This window comes from Ambystoma mexicanum, chromosome 11 (assembly GCF_040938575.1).
Source record: "Ambystoma mexicanum isolate Mex_15411 chromosome 11, UKY_AmexF1_1, whole genome shotgun sequence".
In the NCBI taxonomy this organism is placed as follows: Eukaryota; Metazoa; Chordata; class Amphibia; order Caudata; family Ambystomatidae; genus Ambystoma; species Ambystoma mexicanum.
In genome coordinates, this window is record NC_090934.1 from 755,194,403 (window position 1) to 755,213,563 (window position 19,161).

General features: G+C 45.3%; 1 protein-coding gene across 3 annotated transcripts in view; it reads left to right on the forward strand.

Moving 5' to 3' along the window:
* Positions 1 to 19,161, forward strand: part of IRAG1 (inositol 1,4,5-triphosphate receptor associated 1) — a 1,278,759-nt gene that overhangs the window by 400,695 nt on the left and 858,903 nt on the right. The window contains exon 1 of one of the 3 annotated variants that reach the window (XM_069623653.1): positions 12,718 to 13,095. The exons of the other annotated variants lie outside the window; for them this stretch is intronic. The gene's annotated coding sequence lies outside the window, so the exon portion shown is untranslated. Of the gene's footprint in view, positions 1 to 12,717; positions 13,096 to 19,161 lie in introns of those variants that run through there. 3 annotated transcript variants of the gene reach the window in all.

Here is a 19,161-nt window from a genome sequence, read left to right on the forward strand (position 1 = left end):
GCAGCGGGAGCGTAATTCCCCACCACGAATCAAACAAGTACCCTTACAAAAAAAATATTGAGCACATGGAGCAGATGTGCAAACTTCATCTCTTAAAATGAATAGGTACAACATGGGCCACAACATTGTGAGATACACTGACATGCTCAGAACAGACAGCATGGGCTTCAGTGACGTAAGGTGCCCTCACAAGCTCAGAGCAGACTGCATGTATTACAGCAGCGAGAGGTACCCTCAAATGCTCAGAACAGACAGCAAGGGATGCAGCACTGTGAGATATCAATACATACTCTATCACAGTAACAACCAACCTCCCCCTTTTTTTGCAAGGCCATGTCCAGCAAGACCACAAAAATGTCTTAGATGTGCTCTACAATTCTCCATTACATTACATGCATAAAGTAAAATCAATTCTCTATTTTCATCTAGCCAAAAAAATAACAATCAAACAAAAGGCAATTACTGAAGGCTTACATTTAATGCAACATGGCTACCATAAACTGGGGCCATTGCAATATTATCAATCTATGCAGTACTGATTAAAGTGATGTTAGAGAGATGAATGGTTGCATCAGGAATGCCTGATTCTGGGTCAGCTTCATAGCACTTTCAGGGGCACAGACATAAAAGTCTGCCATGAACCCTCCATATTGCACACCTCTACCTTTCTCATTTTACTGCTATCCAATACATGGAAATCAGACACAAGCATCAAGACATCTCACAATTGCCCACTTTCATAGTGCTTATATTATCAACATTGGAAACCCGAATGGATGAATCATTCCTACCCTGATTAAAGCATGTAACCTGCGAGTTAACCACAAATCATTTTGGTCGGTGCACTCAATTTCCTCTTGCAGCACCCCCTTTCCAACGCTCACTGCTCCCGTCCTTTGTCTATCATGTCTTCCCTGCAGCCTTTCCTCATTTGACATTGTTCTTTCAATGTTTTTTAACTGTAGCTCTCCCCTGAAATCCAAACTACTTGTTGAACCTCATACACGTCCCCTGGGCTCTAGTAGGATATTCTGGTATATTCAGGTTGTAAGATACATCCTCAGGGAACTGTGAACCAACCAGAATGTCAGTTGAAGATCTGTGGGAATTAGCAAACCTTTGTCATCATAAGCCCAGGTTCATCTGACAGCTGATGATGCTAGTAAAAGGTGCATCTGATGGAGGTGCCTGGTATATGATGGGGGTAGCTGCCATACAATGTGAATCTCAGAACAAATCAGGGTCATTCTAGCACCTGGGCAGGTGGTAACAACACCTGGCATACAAGGGGCGAACGTGGGTATATGACTGCAGAACATGTCAAGAGCGTGGCATACCCGTACCATACACTGGCAAAACCTTGCAAAGGATGGCAGTGTCCATGCAAATGGTAGTAATATCTGACACATAAATGTATGTACAAGCCACATTTTCTATAAAAAAAAGTTAGACTATTGCCTTTGTCTGCTTTTCTTATTTTACTGCAACACAAAGTTACCATCTTCAAGGGTGACGTGTTTTCTTCCTACAACTGCTCTCTACCTGCCCTCCCTGCCATGTGTGTCTGAACATAGAACACGCTTACTGTGTTACAGCCAAACTATTGTCTTTCTTTGAACAGACAAATCTCTAACATGGAAATAAGGAAATATATAGTTTGCTATCGATGATTTATCCAGCTGCAGTAAGGCTATCAAACAATACTATTCTTTCAAGGGAAAGATATGTACCGCTCTGCAAAGCTGCGTCATTACCTCCCCTTAATCAGAATCGTCTTAGTCCACCTACCTGCCCTCACATTCCCACTCCGTACTGCTGGCCAGTGTAAGCCTCCAACAAGTAAACCTCTTCCTTCATGTAATCAACTAATATTGTAAGTTGCATCATTAAACCAGCTTTGAAGGTAGTACACCTCAAATGCCAGGAATGCCCCTTGCAATAATCCTGAGAAAGTGTTGGGGAGGAACCAGGGTCCTCTCGCACCCCCAAGTGCTTTAGAATTAGACAAGACTTCTTTTAGGTGCTATAATGGACAAGGGGGGAGGAGGGGCACTGGGAAGGCTCTCTCTTGCAGATATAATCAAATACACAGACATGGGAAGGCACTGTAGAAGGACATCGGAAAGCACTGAAGAAGGCAGTTATTGTTTAAAATATGATCAACTATTTGCTGGATACATTTGTAATGTCAGATCCTAGGCATTGTAAAATCTTAGTACGGTAAATGTAAACTCCCTCTCCTTGCCAAGAATGTGGCATGTGCTAAAAATGGACTACAGGCTTCCGCGGTGTTCACCACCAAGGCTGGCATGGCACAGGAAGTGACTCATCAGCTATCTACTGTCCGTCAAGGGCCCATGCAGGCTAGAAATGGGATTTGTATGTTCCGTATGACAAAATGCAGAAGGTGATAGATTATGAAAATAAGGTGTGAATGAGACTACAGGGCCCAGATAACATTAGCAGGAGGAGTGAAATATGGACAGAATGAATGAAAATGTGTTATAAAAATGTTTCCTTTTTCCCTTGGGCTAGGTCTCAAGGTTTGTAAAAGTCTCCAGGGCTGCAGTGTATTCTTGCATAAACTAGAAAAATGAAGAGCAGCATGTTCTGACAGAAACTGCTGACATTGAAGAAAGGAAGGATATGGAGCATCCCTTGTATGGAAGAAGGATGGATTGGGATGGAGCAATGGCCTGTATCCAGTGACGCCACTACAGCAAGACCAGAGTATATAAACCCCTGCCTGGCACCACTGTGGCAGGGTAAGGTAAGGTAGAGGGACAGGAAAAGACCATTCAGGCAGCAGAGTCCTTTGCTACTATCCTTATTTTTGTAAGATTAAACTTGTTATCCTTACATATTTCCCTACAGGGGTGTATTCTTTCTGGTGTGAGCGAAATTAGAGACACCCTTACAAATAATTCAGTACCACCTGATTAAAACATTCTGGATCGATTGGGGGTGAACATTTTAATCTCCATCTGAAATGAATCCATGGAATTTTGAAATCTGCAAAGAGACTAGAATGTGAACGTGGTCTACAGAAATGTAGGCACTTGAGGACCTTTCAGCAAGGTGATGAACCTTTCATTGTCTATAGTAAATCCTTGTTTCTGTAAAGGTAAAGAGGAGCAGGTGGATAATTAGCATGTTAACTACGTCTGGGCGAGCTTGTTCAGCCAAAGTTGTGATCACCCCCATTTTTGGCAAGTCGACAAACTGAACATTCCAGAGCTCCTTTATGGTTCAGGCAAAGTAATTTGGTCCTAAAGTTTTACTAGCACATGGAAGTCATTATTGACCACCTCTCAGCCAATCAGAAAGTTCAGAGTGCTTTCAATAACTAGTTGTATTGACTGCATTCTGAATATTCTGACTACAAAAGCAGACAGGGAACAAACAATGCAACTTCTAATTGTGATTTTGTTTAACAAAACCCTCCCTTGATGGGAGGATCTTTTGTCCCCATTTCAACACCCACATCAAGGAGAAAGCAAAAAAATGAGGAAAGATGTCACTTTCTTGTAGATAAACGGTTGCCTTTTACATTAACCCTAAAGCATGCTACTGTTAAAACCTTTCCAGTTCAACCAAGTTTAAAATTAAAATGGTTAACTTATGAAGACACCCTTGTTTTTTAAATATTACTAAATAGATTTACACATTTCATTTAATAACACGGCTGTAGTAATTATTTTACTCACTATTAAACATGTTCTACCTTACATCCCAACTCCGAAACCTATATTGCTGTTACCACTCTGTGCTAATAGCCTGATGGACCTCAGATGGGGACATTATTGGTTAGTATAAGAAGAGATAGAAAAAGAAAAAAGGATATAGTTGATTGTGAGGTAGAAAACTGATATAGGATAGGACAAACTTTGCAGCTATTTGGGGAGGAAAGAATCACACTGACCAACTTGCATACCATACACTTATGTGATACTTCTTGTCTGTGAGGAGAAAATCCCAGAATTATTTGAGAGGAGGCACGATCTCAGATTGAGTGATTGAATCTGATTGTGCCAATGTCACAGAATAGTATTTGCAAAGAGAAAACCATGTAATTCTTTGTAGGGGGGAGATTACATTCAGTGCTGTTACGGATTGTGTCCTCTTTTGGTCAAGACAATAAATACTTATATTAAATAACAAAGAGAAAATAATATAATTTTTTAAGGTAGGAGATTACATTTAGAAGCTGTAACTGAGTGTGCCATGCTTTTCTGATGAGACAAAATAGAACTAGTGAAGAAAATACGGGGGAATTGTTTGGGGGCAAGAGATTACATTCAGTGGCTGCAACTGAGTGATACTTCTTTGTGATGTGACAAAATATTAGTAGAGAAGAGAAAATCCCACAGTTGTTTGGACGCAGGAGATAACATTCTTGGCTGTAAATGACTGGATGTAAGTAGCCCTGTAGACCCAGTGATCAGTGCTGCATATAAACCAATAGAAACCAGGGTTTCGGTTTCTAGCCAAGTACCTCCTCCTACCCCTGACATGCTCAGGTGATCCAGACATGTTGTCACTCAAGATGGTTAGTTCACCTCCTACTGAGAAGCAATGTCACATGCATGTATTTCACACAAGGTGAAGACTGGCATTAGCCCCTTCCCTAACACCAGCAGCCAGAAGATCATGGTACACAAGCTCTGCACGTAGTTCCATCAGCTTAGTTATATCTTCTGCCTGCAAACACATGTATTGTGTGTTCCCATGAGAAAATTGTGCACTGAGTTATAGTCACTGAATGTATCCTCCTCCCTTCCAGAAAATGTATGATTTTCTCTTTATGATCATAATGAGTTTTTTTGATCTCATTACAAAAGGATGGCGCACTGAGTTACAGCTACTGAAAGTGGTTTCTGATAGCAAGAAATAGATCAATCTGAGCACCAGAAAGTCCCCTTTTACCATGGACCAGTGAATAGAGCATTTGATTGCATGGTTGTAACTGCAGCCTGTGTGACCTTCCCTTCGGCCAGCCAAGTGGGATATGATCCCAAAGTAATCCATTTGGGCAGCAAGCCACTTGATGCCATAGTCCACAGGGGATTCACATGTAGACAAAGGTGAAAGACGCTGTGGCACAGTGGCTTAGCCCCCGACACATACAGCAGGACCTTTTTGCTGCTGCCAATGGGTCTAATACCCTTTCTGCCCTACAAACTGGCAAGACCATACATATTCCTGCTTTTAGCATGTTCTTCACCTTGTGATGACAAATGGTATCAGCAATTGGTAGCTGGTAAAGGAAATGATTGCTGTGTTCCAGAAGATCAGCTAATGCATCAGTGTAAGAAATGTGCTGCAGCATTTGCAGGTGCACTAGAGGATGCCACCGCATTACTTGAAGACTTAAATTGCCACCGGCTGAATTCCACTGTGCACACGTTAGACCAACTACCAAATGGGGCATTCTTTCTGTCAAAACGATGGCAGCTGCTGTCTGTTGTGCTCTGTAACTTCTTGAGGAGGCATCAAGGAGAATTAGCCAGTATAGTTCATCACTCAGTGAGATAGTGCCACTGGCTTACCTGCTATAACTCCACTAGTTCAACGTGATGAGGACCCAGTATTTGGCTGGAGAGGTGGAAACAGCGCAGTTGGTGAGAAGGGGGTTATAATCTTGTGTGGTCAACTACGCAAAGTCCCAATGAAAGACCACAGTGATGACATGCTGGCCTCATTTCACAGCCTATGTTTCAAAATCCAAGAGGTTGCATTTCAGAAGCACTTGGCTGATGAGAACTCTGACAGTCCAGCAGAACTCGACACAAATAAAATGAGCAAAGGTGCACAGATGCAGCGTTTGGATACGAAGATGCATGATGGACAGCAGCAGGAAGAACATGCTACAACCCCAGCCCTCAAAAGACCATCAGCGATGTCAAGAACATTATCTTCCTCATCATCGAGAATGACTTTCTACACCATCTGCTGTCATCTCCATCACGTGAGCCATTGTCTATGAACACTACTGATGGCTGGAGTTGGTGAGTCTGTGGCAGGCACTCCTCTTCAGTCAAGAATCTTCAATGCAGATGGGTCTGTTCTTGCCCTGACACACACTGTTTGCAGAGGTTGCACTCAACTGTGCAGTCCTCTTCCTTCATCTTGATTTGATTTGATCGGGGGTGTTTTATTAGAATGTGCACTGTGAATGTCAGCTCAAACTAAATTACCTCTCCGTGCAGTAGGACCAATGCTGCAGAATAGTAAATGAATCACTGTGATTTTAACAAAAAATGAAATAACGAAAACATTTGTAATGATCCCTAAATCCCTAAAAAAATCCTGATTTTTACTTTCTTTTAATTTTGGGGGTCCCCTACCCAAGCCCCCCATTTCCGTTGGTTTATAACCCCACCTTAACCCCCTCCCCAACCGTTTTAATCCTTTACCCAACCCCCTATACATATATTTTTACAAGAAATTTGGGCCCTGATTCATGGAAGTGTTTTATAATGGTGAAATCTCATAGGATACCATAGTTCCATGAATCAAGGGTTCGTTTAAAATGTATTCCGTTACTTTCAATTTGTCAATATCACTGGATATCCCATTAAACGTGCTACAGAAAAAGAGCTGATTTTACCGCTTTATGAAATATTAAGAAATTAGCAGTTTCTTAGAGGCGCCCATTGTAGAAAGTGTTGTTTATCTTTTCCTCTGGCTTTCCTTGCCCCTCCGAAGGATGTCTGCCCCCAGCAGCAGCTCAGTCAGCCTCCAACTGCCACTCCTCCCAATCCTCTTCCTGCCACGCCGGCTCCTCTAAAACCAGTGCCTTAAGTGGCACTACAAATCGAGCCGGGGCCCATCGAGGGGGCATGGCCTAAAAACGGGGGTCTTGATGGGCCGTTAGGCCACGCCCCCTTGACGAGCCCCGGCTCAATGGGCTACTGGCACCCCTGCCAGGCAGCCTTTTGTAGAGATTAGCACCCTCTCCCCTACTGGGGAGAGGGTGCTAATCTCTGCATTTATTTTGTATAGGCTTGCCTGGCAGGGGACAGCGCCTCGCCTATTCAGCCTTAATGGTGGTGCTGCCCCTCGCCAGCTGGGGAGGGGCAGCGTCACCATTAAGGCTGAAAGGGTGAGGCCACTGGAAGCAGAGGCCTTTTTTCCTAAAGACTTAAACTCCCGAGAATCCGCGGGAGCTTCAGTATTTAGAAAGCAAGGCCTCTGCTTCCAGCGGCCTCACGTTTTCTCCATAATGGTGGCGCCGGCCCACGTGCATCCCTTGATTAAAGGGATGCCTCGCAGGTGCGGCGCCACCATTATGGCTGAAAGGCATTTTTTTCTGAAGCCCGAAGCTCTCGCACACGAGCGAGAGCTTCAGGCTGTAGAAAAAAATGCTTTTTCCTGTAGTGGCCGGGGCTGACAGGGGAGATTAGTGGGCCCCGGCAGGGCCCCGCCTCAAAACGAAATTTCGGAGACTGCCGGGGCCCAGCCCCGGCAGGCCCCGGCCCACTTAAAGCCCTGTCTAAAACCTAACCCTCGTCCTCCTGCCCCATGTCCATGTCCTTGCTTTCCTTCTCCTGCGCTGCATTAGCCCTGCGTTTCACTGCCTTTTGCCCCTCATCTTCCACCTGCACCCGCACATACACTTCTAATCCAGCTCCTGCACTCCCTCCTGGATGCAGTTTCAAGGACAGCTCAAATAACACACATGATATGATAGGTTATTTATAACGCGCTGAATACCCAGAGGTTTCTAAGCGCGGACACGGGGATCGAACCTTTGTTGATCCGTGTCGCCTTGCTTCCCAAGGCGAGCACGTTGCCCCTGAGCTATCCTACATGGTCTCCATCTACCTGGCTGCCTTTCTCTGTACCTTGCAGGACTTTTCTTCCATTGGGCCGCTGGGCATCCCGATTATATTAAAACTAAGCAATGCATGCTAGTGATTTGAGATGCCACGTGCGCTCTCATGTGTAGTGCCGTGTGCAATTTTGCTCCTGATACTACGTGTTGTATCATCTCTCATGTCCTGGTAATTAATAATTAGTGCATTTGAAGGGAGAGGTATGCAGGATAGAGAGGTTGGGGTTTAATCTGAACTATATCTGTCATGTTTAGCCGTCGTTTGACAGATGTTGTTAGTCTTTTAAACATGTTGTCTTAAAAATGTTTAGAACAGGCTACAGGCCTTACTACTTATACATGCGTTCAAAGACGAAGGCGGACAGCCATATGCCACACCCTCACTCCATGTGTTTAGCTTGGGGCCATGGCGTTCTGGCCAGTAGAAGTGGCCACTGTTAGCCGCATGGCCACAGCTTCAGTGACATTGCACTCAACAATATGATGAGTGGGGCTACAGATGGGCAAAGAAGCAGGAGAAGGACCTGGAGCCCCCCTTCCAGGGGGTGACACAGCGAAGAGGTAAAGAGAGTGGGGCGTGGTGGAACCCTCTTTGCAGTGACATGTACTGCGGGAAGCTGCCCCACAGCTGCAAAACGCAGAACATTTCACTTAACATGAATGTATGCGTCACAGGAATTGTTTCTTCTTTTTGTACGATTAGACGTCTGTTGGGCTTGTGCAATTTTTCTAGACTATCTGTCCATAAAGCTGACCCTTCGTGCAGAAATTATGTCCGTAAATGTGATGTTTTATCCAGACTATTCCTAGTCATTGTCCAGAATGTCCATCTCATTCAACACATCTCGGCCAACAGAGCAGACTCCAGACACTTTTAGACGTCCGGCTCCACGGGCGCTCTGGCGCGCACGTGACGTGCCCTTTTTATTAATCACACGCGGCGGAGTTGCCTCACTCCGCCGCATGTGTCTTCCTTAAAGACACAGACACCACACCCCTCCTTTATCATAACAACAAAACACAGCACACCATCTAACAGTATCCAACTTTTAAACTAATGTGAACAGTACATTTTCATGAAGGTACCACCACAGGTGGCTTAGGTCCGTATGATAGATACCATGCAGCTCAGTTCAGGAGTCCAGTACATAGTCACTGAGTTGGTCAGGCCTCCCCCTCGCCACTCTCCGGGGATACCTTCTGCCCCCTGGCCGGCATGGAATCTCCTCACCTGTGTTCCCTCGATCCAGGAGAGCTGGTGTACCTGCAGGACCTCCGCCTTCATCTGGTACCTCGGAGCAGTCTCTCCTCGGGGTGGCATCTGGCTGGACAGCCTCCACACCTTCCTGAAGAAACTGGCATTTCTGGTGACTGTCGATCACCCATCTGACGCTGTTACCATCGACCGCTTCACGGCCACAATGTCAATGGGCGTAGGCTCATAGTTCAACGAGGCGACCGTCTCCAGAAGCTTCACCTCGGGGTATCTTGACCATTGGTCGACCACCACCAGGAAGTGGACACTCCTCTCTGTGGAACCAAAAGCCACATGCACCATCTCCCACAGTCATGTTCCCCGGGACATGCATTCAATTTGTGGGTCACGTTGCACTGGTGAGGCCACCCACACCACATGTATGATGCCACAGACTCCTCCACTCACCTCTCCAGGTCAGGGAGCCACACCTTGAGACAAAGCCGTGCCTTGGGTTTGGCCATCCCTTGGTGTCCTTGGTGGGCCAGTTCAATCACTTGGTGCATTTACCCAGCTGGCACGACCATCTGGTCTCCCTGCAGGAATCGGCCTGATTCCACAAATGCCAGTTCCTCCCACACTCTCTAGAGGTGCTCAAGTGTGATACGCACTTCCTGCGTCCTCTTCCCCAAACCTTCCAGCACTGACTTCCAGTCTCACCGTTGGAGTGCATCTCGCAAGATTTGAAAACACTCGTCAGCTTCGGACGCCTTCTCCAGTTATTGGATGGGCATGGAGTTCGGGGCTGCCAATTCTACCAGGAGTTGGGCATACTCATTGGCCTCTTTGACACTTGCTTCTTCCTCTGTGTCTCTTCTGGCCCGGGCATGTCACGACAGATAGTCTGCAGCATTGTTGGTTACCGGCGGTATATCAGCAACACCCTGTATTCCAACAGGGCAAGCATCCACCACTCTATCCGTGCTGGTGGCTTGGAAGATGAACCTGCCTTGATCGGCAGCAAGGGTTTATGGTCCATCACGACAGTCACTGGCCGGCCTACCATGTACAGTCAGAAATGCTGGCACCCCCACAGCACTGCCATGGCCTCCCGTTATATCTGGGAGTATCTTTGCTCCATATCAGACAGTGCCCGACTTGCATAGGCTACGGGCCGGTCCTCTCCACTGCTGTCCTTTTGCGTTAGGACCGCTGCTAGCCCGAATGGACTGGCACCCAATACCACTTCAGATGGCAAAGAGGGGTCAAAATACGACATGGTGTCCTAGAGGGCCCCATTGCCAGGTGGAGTCTTTTCTGGTGAGGCTCCTCAGGGGTTCAGGTCTTGTGGCCAAGTGTTTAATGAAACAGCCACAGTATGTGACCATCCCAGGAAGCTGCGGACCTCTGTCACGTGTTCCGGTGGCTTTGCCTCCACAATGTACTTGACTTTGCTGGGGTCTGGCGACAGACGCCCTCCTTGAAGACGAATCCAAAGAGTTCAATGCTCGTTCGCAGGAACTCACACTTTTCCTGGTGTAGGGTGATTCCCAACTCCTGAATACGCTTGAGTGTCTTCACAAGGCATGCCATGTGATCCATTTTTGACTTTGCAAACACCAAGATGTCGTCACTAATGTTCAGTATCCCTTCCAAGTCAGCCAGGGCCCCACGTATTATGTTTTGGAAGACCTTGGCTGCCGAAGACACCCTGAAACTCAGGCGCTTATACGGTGCAATCCCCGGTGCATGGTGAATGTCGTTATGTATATGGAGTCTGGGTGCAAAACGACATGATGGTAACCCGCTTGGAGGTCGAGCTTAGAGATAAACTTTGCTCCTTGTAACTCTGATGTCATCTATCGTTGGTGTGAGATGCCTCTCCCTCTTGATGGCTTTATTCGGTATCCTCATGTCGACGCATATCCAAATCGCATCAGGCTGCTTCAGTTTGCGGGCAAGCACTCTGGGGAACCCCCAGTGTTTCGGCCCGTCCACCTTCTTTTTCCACAGGTGATTCGCATTGCTTGCGCAGCCAATATTCTGAGGGAAAAAAATAATCCATTCACTCAGGCCTACCTAGGGTGGGGCTGGCGGGCCGTTACCGGCCATGTCCACCCCCCTATCGTGGGTATGAAAGCCATAATCTCTGGTGTGTGTTACAAAGTGTCATATGGAATTATCATAATTTAAATACCACTCTGGTTTTAAGCACTTAAATGAATTTAGTAGGACCAAAAGCATAATGGCATTGCTGAGCTGAATTCCATCCGTCCAGTAAAGATTATTCCATAGGCACATTCAGCTTTGGCTACAGATGTAAACGTAAAAGTCATGCAGTGAGATGTGCAAAATAACTGGCACTGGTCTGCAGAAAATAGCAGTCATGTGCCGGAAGATAGCAACACCTTGAGTTCCTAGGGTGCCCATGCATGAACAGTATCATTATCATTAAACAGGAGCAAGCAGCATGTGTCACTAAATGAACATTTGACGTTTCTAAAGTTTTTACAACATGTAGGAAGACATTGCTTACAAATTCAGTGGCTGATGGTACACCTGTCTGAGACATTTTTATTACAACAGGAGCACACTTACAGATGCAACTAGCCCATTATATTTCAGAAGACTGCTGAACAATAACAATGACAGTAGCACGTAGCTTGCTGTGAAAGGAGACCCGTGTGGGGGTGGGCTGGGTGGGGATTGTCTGCAAGTGGCCTGAGAAAGACATTGTGCCTCATGACGAGTATGGCGGTAAGGCAACAACAGCGCTGGTATCGCTACCGGCACCGTTGTTACCGTACCACCATACTACAAGTTCTGCTCGCGGGTGCCCTAGCAGCCACCTGGTCTAACCAGGTGGCCGTACCGGTAGCAACGGTACTGTTATGAACAGTACCGCTGCTAACATCCTCCCCATACCCATTGAGCCCTATGGGGCTGCAATGGGAATGGGGACGTACCGGCTCCGGCACCCGCGCAAGGAGAATTACCGGGTCTGCCGAGGTCGGAAAGGCCTGGTGAGTCCCCTTTCGTGGGTGCCGGAGCTGAGTTTGGGGGTAGCCATGCCCGTAAAACCGGTATGGCTACCTCCAACCTCATAATTGCATTTACCTTTCACATGTGCAGGGGTGGTCACAGCTAAATGACAAGCGCATGCATATGTCCTCCCTCGCAAAGGATATCCCACCTAGCTTCGCTTCCTATGCCAATAGTTTAGCTACCAGGTGGTGCTAGAGTGCGACCGAACAGCAAAAACTAAAAATAAAATACTTAATCCTATAGGATCTAGTCATGAAGTTTTGTGTGTGTTTGAATGGTCTAACAGTTTCTTGCGTCCGTTTTTTAGGGGAATGTGCATTAAAGTGCAAATAAGTCCTCAGTTGGGGGAGAATACATGCTGGAATTCTGGTAAACTAGCTCAGGGGGTTGAGCGCTGGTTGCTACGATCTGCAGGTGACAGGTTTGAATCCCAGTAAAAACCAATTCAGAGGTTCATCCTCCCAAGGTCAATAAATGAGGACCAACTTTGGTTTGGGGATATTGAATGCAAGTATATTCTAAGTAAAGCGCTTTGCTGCTGGAATACTTTTACCAGAGAGTGAACCACATCTGAAGGAGTGACAGTGCCAGGCTGTGTGTGCGCGCATAGGACTGCAAGTGGGCCCGAGCCGCCAGCGCAGCATGTTATCTTCTCCAGATGCCGCTGATACGGAGCAGTGAGTCATGCAAGGGGGAGCACCACTCGCTGACACACTGGCACAGTGTGGGAAGAAGCATGTGCCTGCCTTTCGTCGTTTTTTATCGCTGGAAGAGAGAAAAATGCAAATTTTAGCAAGGCAGCCTGAGTGAGGAGAGAAAAAGACCAAAATAGAAAGCAAAGCCAGTGCAAAGAACTTGCCAAGAGTGATGTTGAAGGCATTTCTTTTCTCTCTATCGCAGCCTCTGATTCGACAGAAGATTTGAGGGGCGCTCGCAGCGCGGGCGGGGATGGAGTGAAGGGGCTGCGGGAAGGACCCTCCGCGCCGGAGTGCCCAGCTGTCGCGCACCGGCACCAGGGGTGAGTGAGTTCGGCGGCCCAGGTTTCTTCTCCTCCTCGTTGTTTATAGCCGCGGCAGATGGAGAGTTCTAACGCCGCATTTTTCTGAACACTTTTGCCTTTTATGGCGGGCCGCGTCGGCATCACCGTTTCCTGGGGACTGCACGCGAAGCCGCGGCGAGAAAGCACTTTCTCCCCCTATGCACCACGTCTGACTGGATCCTAGCCCCGCGGGATCCGGTTCTACTGTACCCATGCTATTTTAAGCAGGCACTCTACAATAACACAGTAAAACAGAGTCAAACAAAGCTGCTTTCCCGTGTGCACCGTGCAGCGTGGGAATGCTGCAGGCAGCGCCCCTTGTTATGGTTAATTGGGGGCGGAAGACGGCGAGTTTAAGGCTGAACAAAAGTTTTGGAACTCTCCGTGTTCCTCCATCTGTCTTAATCAGGGAACTATTTATGGTGATTCATTTTTTGCATGCTTAGCCAAAGGCAATGACGACCGAAAGAAAATACAGCAAAGGTTCAACTTTAGGGCGCTCATTTGGACAGGCTATATTTAGATACTTGCTGAAAAACTGCCTTTGATTTTCCCATCTGACCTTTAATGAGCGAGTGAATGTTTTATGCAGATGAGCACAGCGAAGTCGCAAGAACCCAAATAGATAGGGCAGGGCTCACAGCCTCAGTACAAAGCAGGCACCTGAGGCAATCAACCCCACTTAAGGGTCTGTATCTGCAACCCTACACTCCCTTCTCTCTGCACTTATGGGCCACCCTCTGGTTGCACTTGCGAGTTAACTGCGCTTCTCTCTTCCCCTCTCCCCTGGCACTTCTCCACTTCCCTCTTCCCCGCACTTGCGCGATCTGAATGACACAAGGCCTAGTAAGATCGTTATTTTGTCCTCCCTTGTTTCCCTCTCCTTGTCTTGTCGCGCCTAGAAACACTTGTGTACAGGCGTGTTATAAATGCCACATCATATCCTATCATGGCAATGTTGGCAATATGTGCGACTTGAAACTAATTGATTTTCTCCCCCGTGATGCTGAAGCGCCACCTATTGCATTGTAGTTTAGCTAGGAGGGACATGAGACAGGAGGAGCGGCACGCAGCTCGTGGGTGTTGTTCCCCGATTTCTTCCCTTGTTGATGGCCCATTGCCACGATAATCTCTACACCCATTCCCAACAACTACCTGCCACTTCCCGGCTAAAACACATCCTCCTGGGATCTCCTTGAGGTAGAGCTTTCAAGCAGTAACATCAATGTTTGGTCTGCCAGTGTTATTTGGAAGCAATCTGCTGAGGCTTAATACCTTAATTGCAGCTGTAAAAGCTACTTGTGTAATACACATTTCTTAACCAAGTTAGCCTTCAGTCACCTGATTTATAAACAGTATACATTTCCTGAAATCCTGTTAAAACAAGCATTGACAAAGCCAAAAGGGAAGGCTTTTGAATAGTTATTTGATCAACATTTTTCAGGCAATAATATACCCACTGGTATAACATGCCCCATTAATCACACTATTTTTCAGCTGTTGCCATCTTATGGTCAGTTAGTACCGTTGTTGCAGTGCCTGGAAAATGCCTATCCCATGTCTGCACAAATGCCCTACACTGTTGACCTTGCCAATCCTTGTTTCGATTGTGTTTGGTAAACAAGAAAGGATGCAGGGATTTCCCCCAGAGGTAAAAGCCCCCATTTACAAGTGGAAAATGAAGCATCATTCTGATGATGCCCATATTTTGTGAGTGGCACTCATCAATGCATTAAAAGGGCAAATACTGTCAAACTCTTTTTAGCTTCATATTATTTTAAACTTGTCTATCGAGAGCTTTAGCTCTCTGACACATCTCTTGTGTGTACTTCTTAGAGGGGAGCCTAGGTTCTAATCAGCGGCTCTGTGATGCATACGTAAGTGCACCATGGTGAACATTCTGTAATAGGATTGGCCATTTTGAAAAAGGCATGCTGGTTTTTAAGTTGAAGTCACAGTTGTAAAATGGTGCCTCTAAGAGCTGTTGTTGTCTTCTCTCCCTTGTACTTTCATTTATTTCAACCTATGAGCTGTCTTTATAATTAGTTATATTACATAATGGGAACTGGCTGTACTTTGATGCATGTATTACATCATGATGAGGCTCCTTTTTATAAGAGTCAATTGTTTAAAAGATATTGTAGGGAAAAACTAAAATGAAATACATGTAATTCAAGAATTCTGTTGTGCCACACTCACAATACAGATTGATATGGAAGGTCAACAATAGTATAGACGTTTCTCTGGCATGGAAAATAAACGTTGATACGTATTTATAAAAAAATAAAATTGTATTGGACTTGCATACTATGTAAAAAAAAATGTCCATCATTGTCTCATCAACATTGTGCAATCCAACTCATCACCTCACATTTGCACGTCTTGTTTGTTATACACAATCTGCCTATGTGTTTCTGAAGGAGTTTCAAACTAGTTTTGGCGCGTGCCTGTAAATGTGGCCGCCTTCATCAGGGTCATAAGTAGTAGAAGGGGCCCACTTTCCCCATCAAGTAAATCTTGACAGATGGACAAGCCTGTTGTATTTTTAGTCCTGCCCCCTTTTGATATGATATTTGATATCAATTTAATATAAAAATTATATTAAAAAAAGAAATCAAATTACTATCAAATGCATATCAGATTTATATAAACGCCCATAAAGTGTGTTTGTATGTTTTGATATGTTTTGATATCAAAAGGGTATCATTTATATCAGTCTGATATAACGTTTATATTAAAATGATTTTAATATGGGAGAGAGTGTGTGTGCTGTTGCTTGGTCGAGGGCATAGTGAGTTGTGAGGAGATGGCCGGCAAGTGTTAGGTGTTGATGACGCTTTGATGATGCAGGGGTGGGTAGTGGCCTTCATGGTATGACATCCTTATTTTATATAAAGCTGGCAGGGATTTTGTTAAGCCTTTGAATAATTTTATATGAACCAGGCTGGCATTTTGATAAGACTTTGAATAATTGTTATATAAAGCTGGCAGGGATTTTGATACAATCTAAACAATGTTTATATAAACTTTATTAGTTTTATATAAAGTGGGCAAGGATTTTAATAAGGACCTAAATAATGTTTATATAAACTTTAGATATGTTTTATTGTATTTGTATATAAAGTGACAGCCAGCCATTTTAAGAATGCTTGATTTAAAATTGATTTGAAAGGGCGGCATAAGGCTAGGGTGGCATGGGGTTGGGCTTTAGAACCGGATATATAGCTTTTTGCGACAGGGCTGAAAACACAGCACTTTTTTGAGCTAACCAAGGGCGATTCAGAAAATGGTACTATGATCAGCTATAGCTACGACGAAGGGGAGAACCACCCCAGGAATCCCAACTGAGTTTATGGTGTATGACGGGATGGAGGATGCTCAGGATTTAATGGCCGATATGAGCTCTGAAGACAAGGACTATGAAGCTATGATGTTGCAGGCGGATGCGGCTATGAAGCCAGAGAGGCCGAGGCTGCCCCCCGGAACCATGATGAAAAACAAGGTCACATGTGCAGGTATGGGCTGATTGAGGCGGCGGCAGAGACTATTAACACTAATTGTATTTTTTGTTCAAGCCAGCTTGAAAATGCAGGTTATTGTGAAATTAGCCTGTGTAAGACCTGTCTTCTGCTGATGGAGACCGATAGCCTTAAAGACAGTGCTAGTATTCAGTCTGCTTGGTGTTCAAAACAAATTGAAAGCCCAAGGGATAACAGTCTGTGCAAGGCCTGACTTAGGCTAATGGAGACTGCCATGGACACAACGGCCCCTCTTCGCGTTGATATTCAAGCCATTCAGGGGGTCACGGCCATAGTGGCTGAGGCGTGTTTAAAACAACACTTTTGCAGATGGTGCTAAAGACATAAAATTAATGATCCCCCAGAGGATGCTCACGAATGTCGGGAACTATCCTACGTGGATAATTTGCTATGTAAAATATGTTTTGTGTTGAGCCCTAAATGCAGTGTAGCTTTGCTGCGCGTAATGCAGCCATTGACACAGATAAGGAATGGTGCTGGGACTGAACACTGCGTATCTAAAATATTATGGGCTATAATAACCCACTCTTGAAAATGAATCAGTTTAGATGCATGTGTTGGATGGGCGTTAGAAATATTATTGAGAAAACAGTTCCCAATTGGGTGGGGATAAAGTATATATAAATGAGCGCCTACTGGAATGTAACACGAGTGTTTAACGAAGCGACTCCGGGCAGTGTATTTGTGTGGTATTCACATGTATTATAGTTTCTATAACAGGGCCGATTACTTTAGTATTTTAATATGAATATATTTTGAATAAAAATGACTACTTTAAAAGCAAATAAAATGTGGTTGTTTATAAAAACTGACTTTGTCTTTATGTTGTGCTGTTACGGGCTAAAATGTCTGCCCTGAATCTGTCGGAAATATATTAGAATGAAGGAGGTGTTGGCAGTTATGGAGGGGTTGACAGCCTGTATTGTAAACTGCAAAGTGATGGTGAGAAGGTGGCACAGGGAGCGGTTAAGATGTGGCTGTCAGGGGAGGAGGCCTACACCCTACAGAAACCGGCCTGAAAACATTTTAAATGGCAAATTACTCTGACATGGGATGTCAATCAACAATGGCAAGCAGATATTATGGATTTGATTCAGTTTTACAAAGATAATGACGGTTTTCGCTGTATTCTAGCCATCATCAACATTCTATAAAAATATGCCTGTGTTGAAGCTTTGAAGAACAAGGCAGGCCACAGTCTGGCGATGACTTTTAAATGTATATTTAAGAATGGCAGAGTTCCTGCTAAACTAGAGATGAATGCTGGTAAGGAGTTTTTAAATAAGCCGTTGCAGAAGCTTCTAAAGCAACACAGGGTTCACCACTTTGTAACACACTCTGAAGTTAAAGCCTCTGTTGTAGAACGTTTTATACAAACATTTAAAACCCGGCTCTGGTGATTTTCTGCAGCTGAAAACACCCAAAGATATGTGGAGGTGCTACCCACATTTATAAATGTATATAACAATACGCATCATAGATCTATTAAAACCGTCCCAGCTGATGTAACATCACAGAATTCCCTGGAGGTCTGGAAAAAAAGTACGGTGAAAGACTTTTTAAAAAGACAAATCTTATACCCCTTAAAAGGGGGATCATGTGTGGATTTCAAAAAACAAGGGCGTCTTTATATATATACACTAATTGATTATTCGGGCAAGGGTGTTAAAGGTGTTTCTTTATAGGGAGGAGATCCAGAAAGTCAGTAAAGACCAAATGCGAGTTTATAGAATCAAAAAAGTCATAAAAAGTAAAGGCAGTGGACATAGAACAAATTGGGCCTCATTACACGGAATGCGGTAAGGTTTTACCGGTACCGGTAAGGGCACCGGTACCGGTAAACCCTTACCGCCTTACTACGAGGTCCCTTTGCGAGACCCGACCTCAACGGTGGGTTTTACCAGCCGTGAAGGAACGGGCTCGCAAAGGGACCTATGGGGGCAAAAATGGGAATGGGGAAGTGCCTTGGTGAATGGGTAATTACCACCCCCGCTCACCTTTGAGTAGGGCGGTAATTCCGCCATCAACCAAGGCGGACACAGTAAAATACCGGCAGCAACCATGGCGCTCATAGCGCCATGGTAACCGCATACCGTGTAATGAGGCCCATTATCTAGTTAAATGGCTGGGCTGGCCTAACAAATTCAACAGTTGGGTGGCCACCGGATCCCTAGAGACCACTGGTGTGTGGCGGTGGCCAAAATAGAGTCTGCATCTTTTTATATTATGCTTCACAGCAACACCTCAGCCAAGACATTTCCAGGGAACAAAATATGCAACTTTACTGTGAAACTGGGCAAACATGTAAATCTGGATGGGCAATGGACGGTGGCGCTCACTGAAGTTCAGTACGCCCGATCGTGAGACACTTTAGCCCCGGGGGAAGCCACCTTTATTATAAAATTAACTGTAGCCGGTGGTCCAAATTGAGTGGATACGAGGCTGTGTCTCATGTCATCTATAGATTCCGGAAGCCCTAGCCTTACTTGTTGCTGTGCCCTGCACT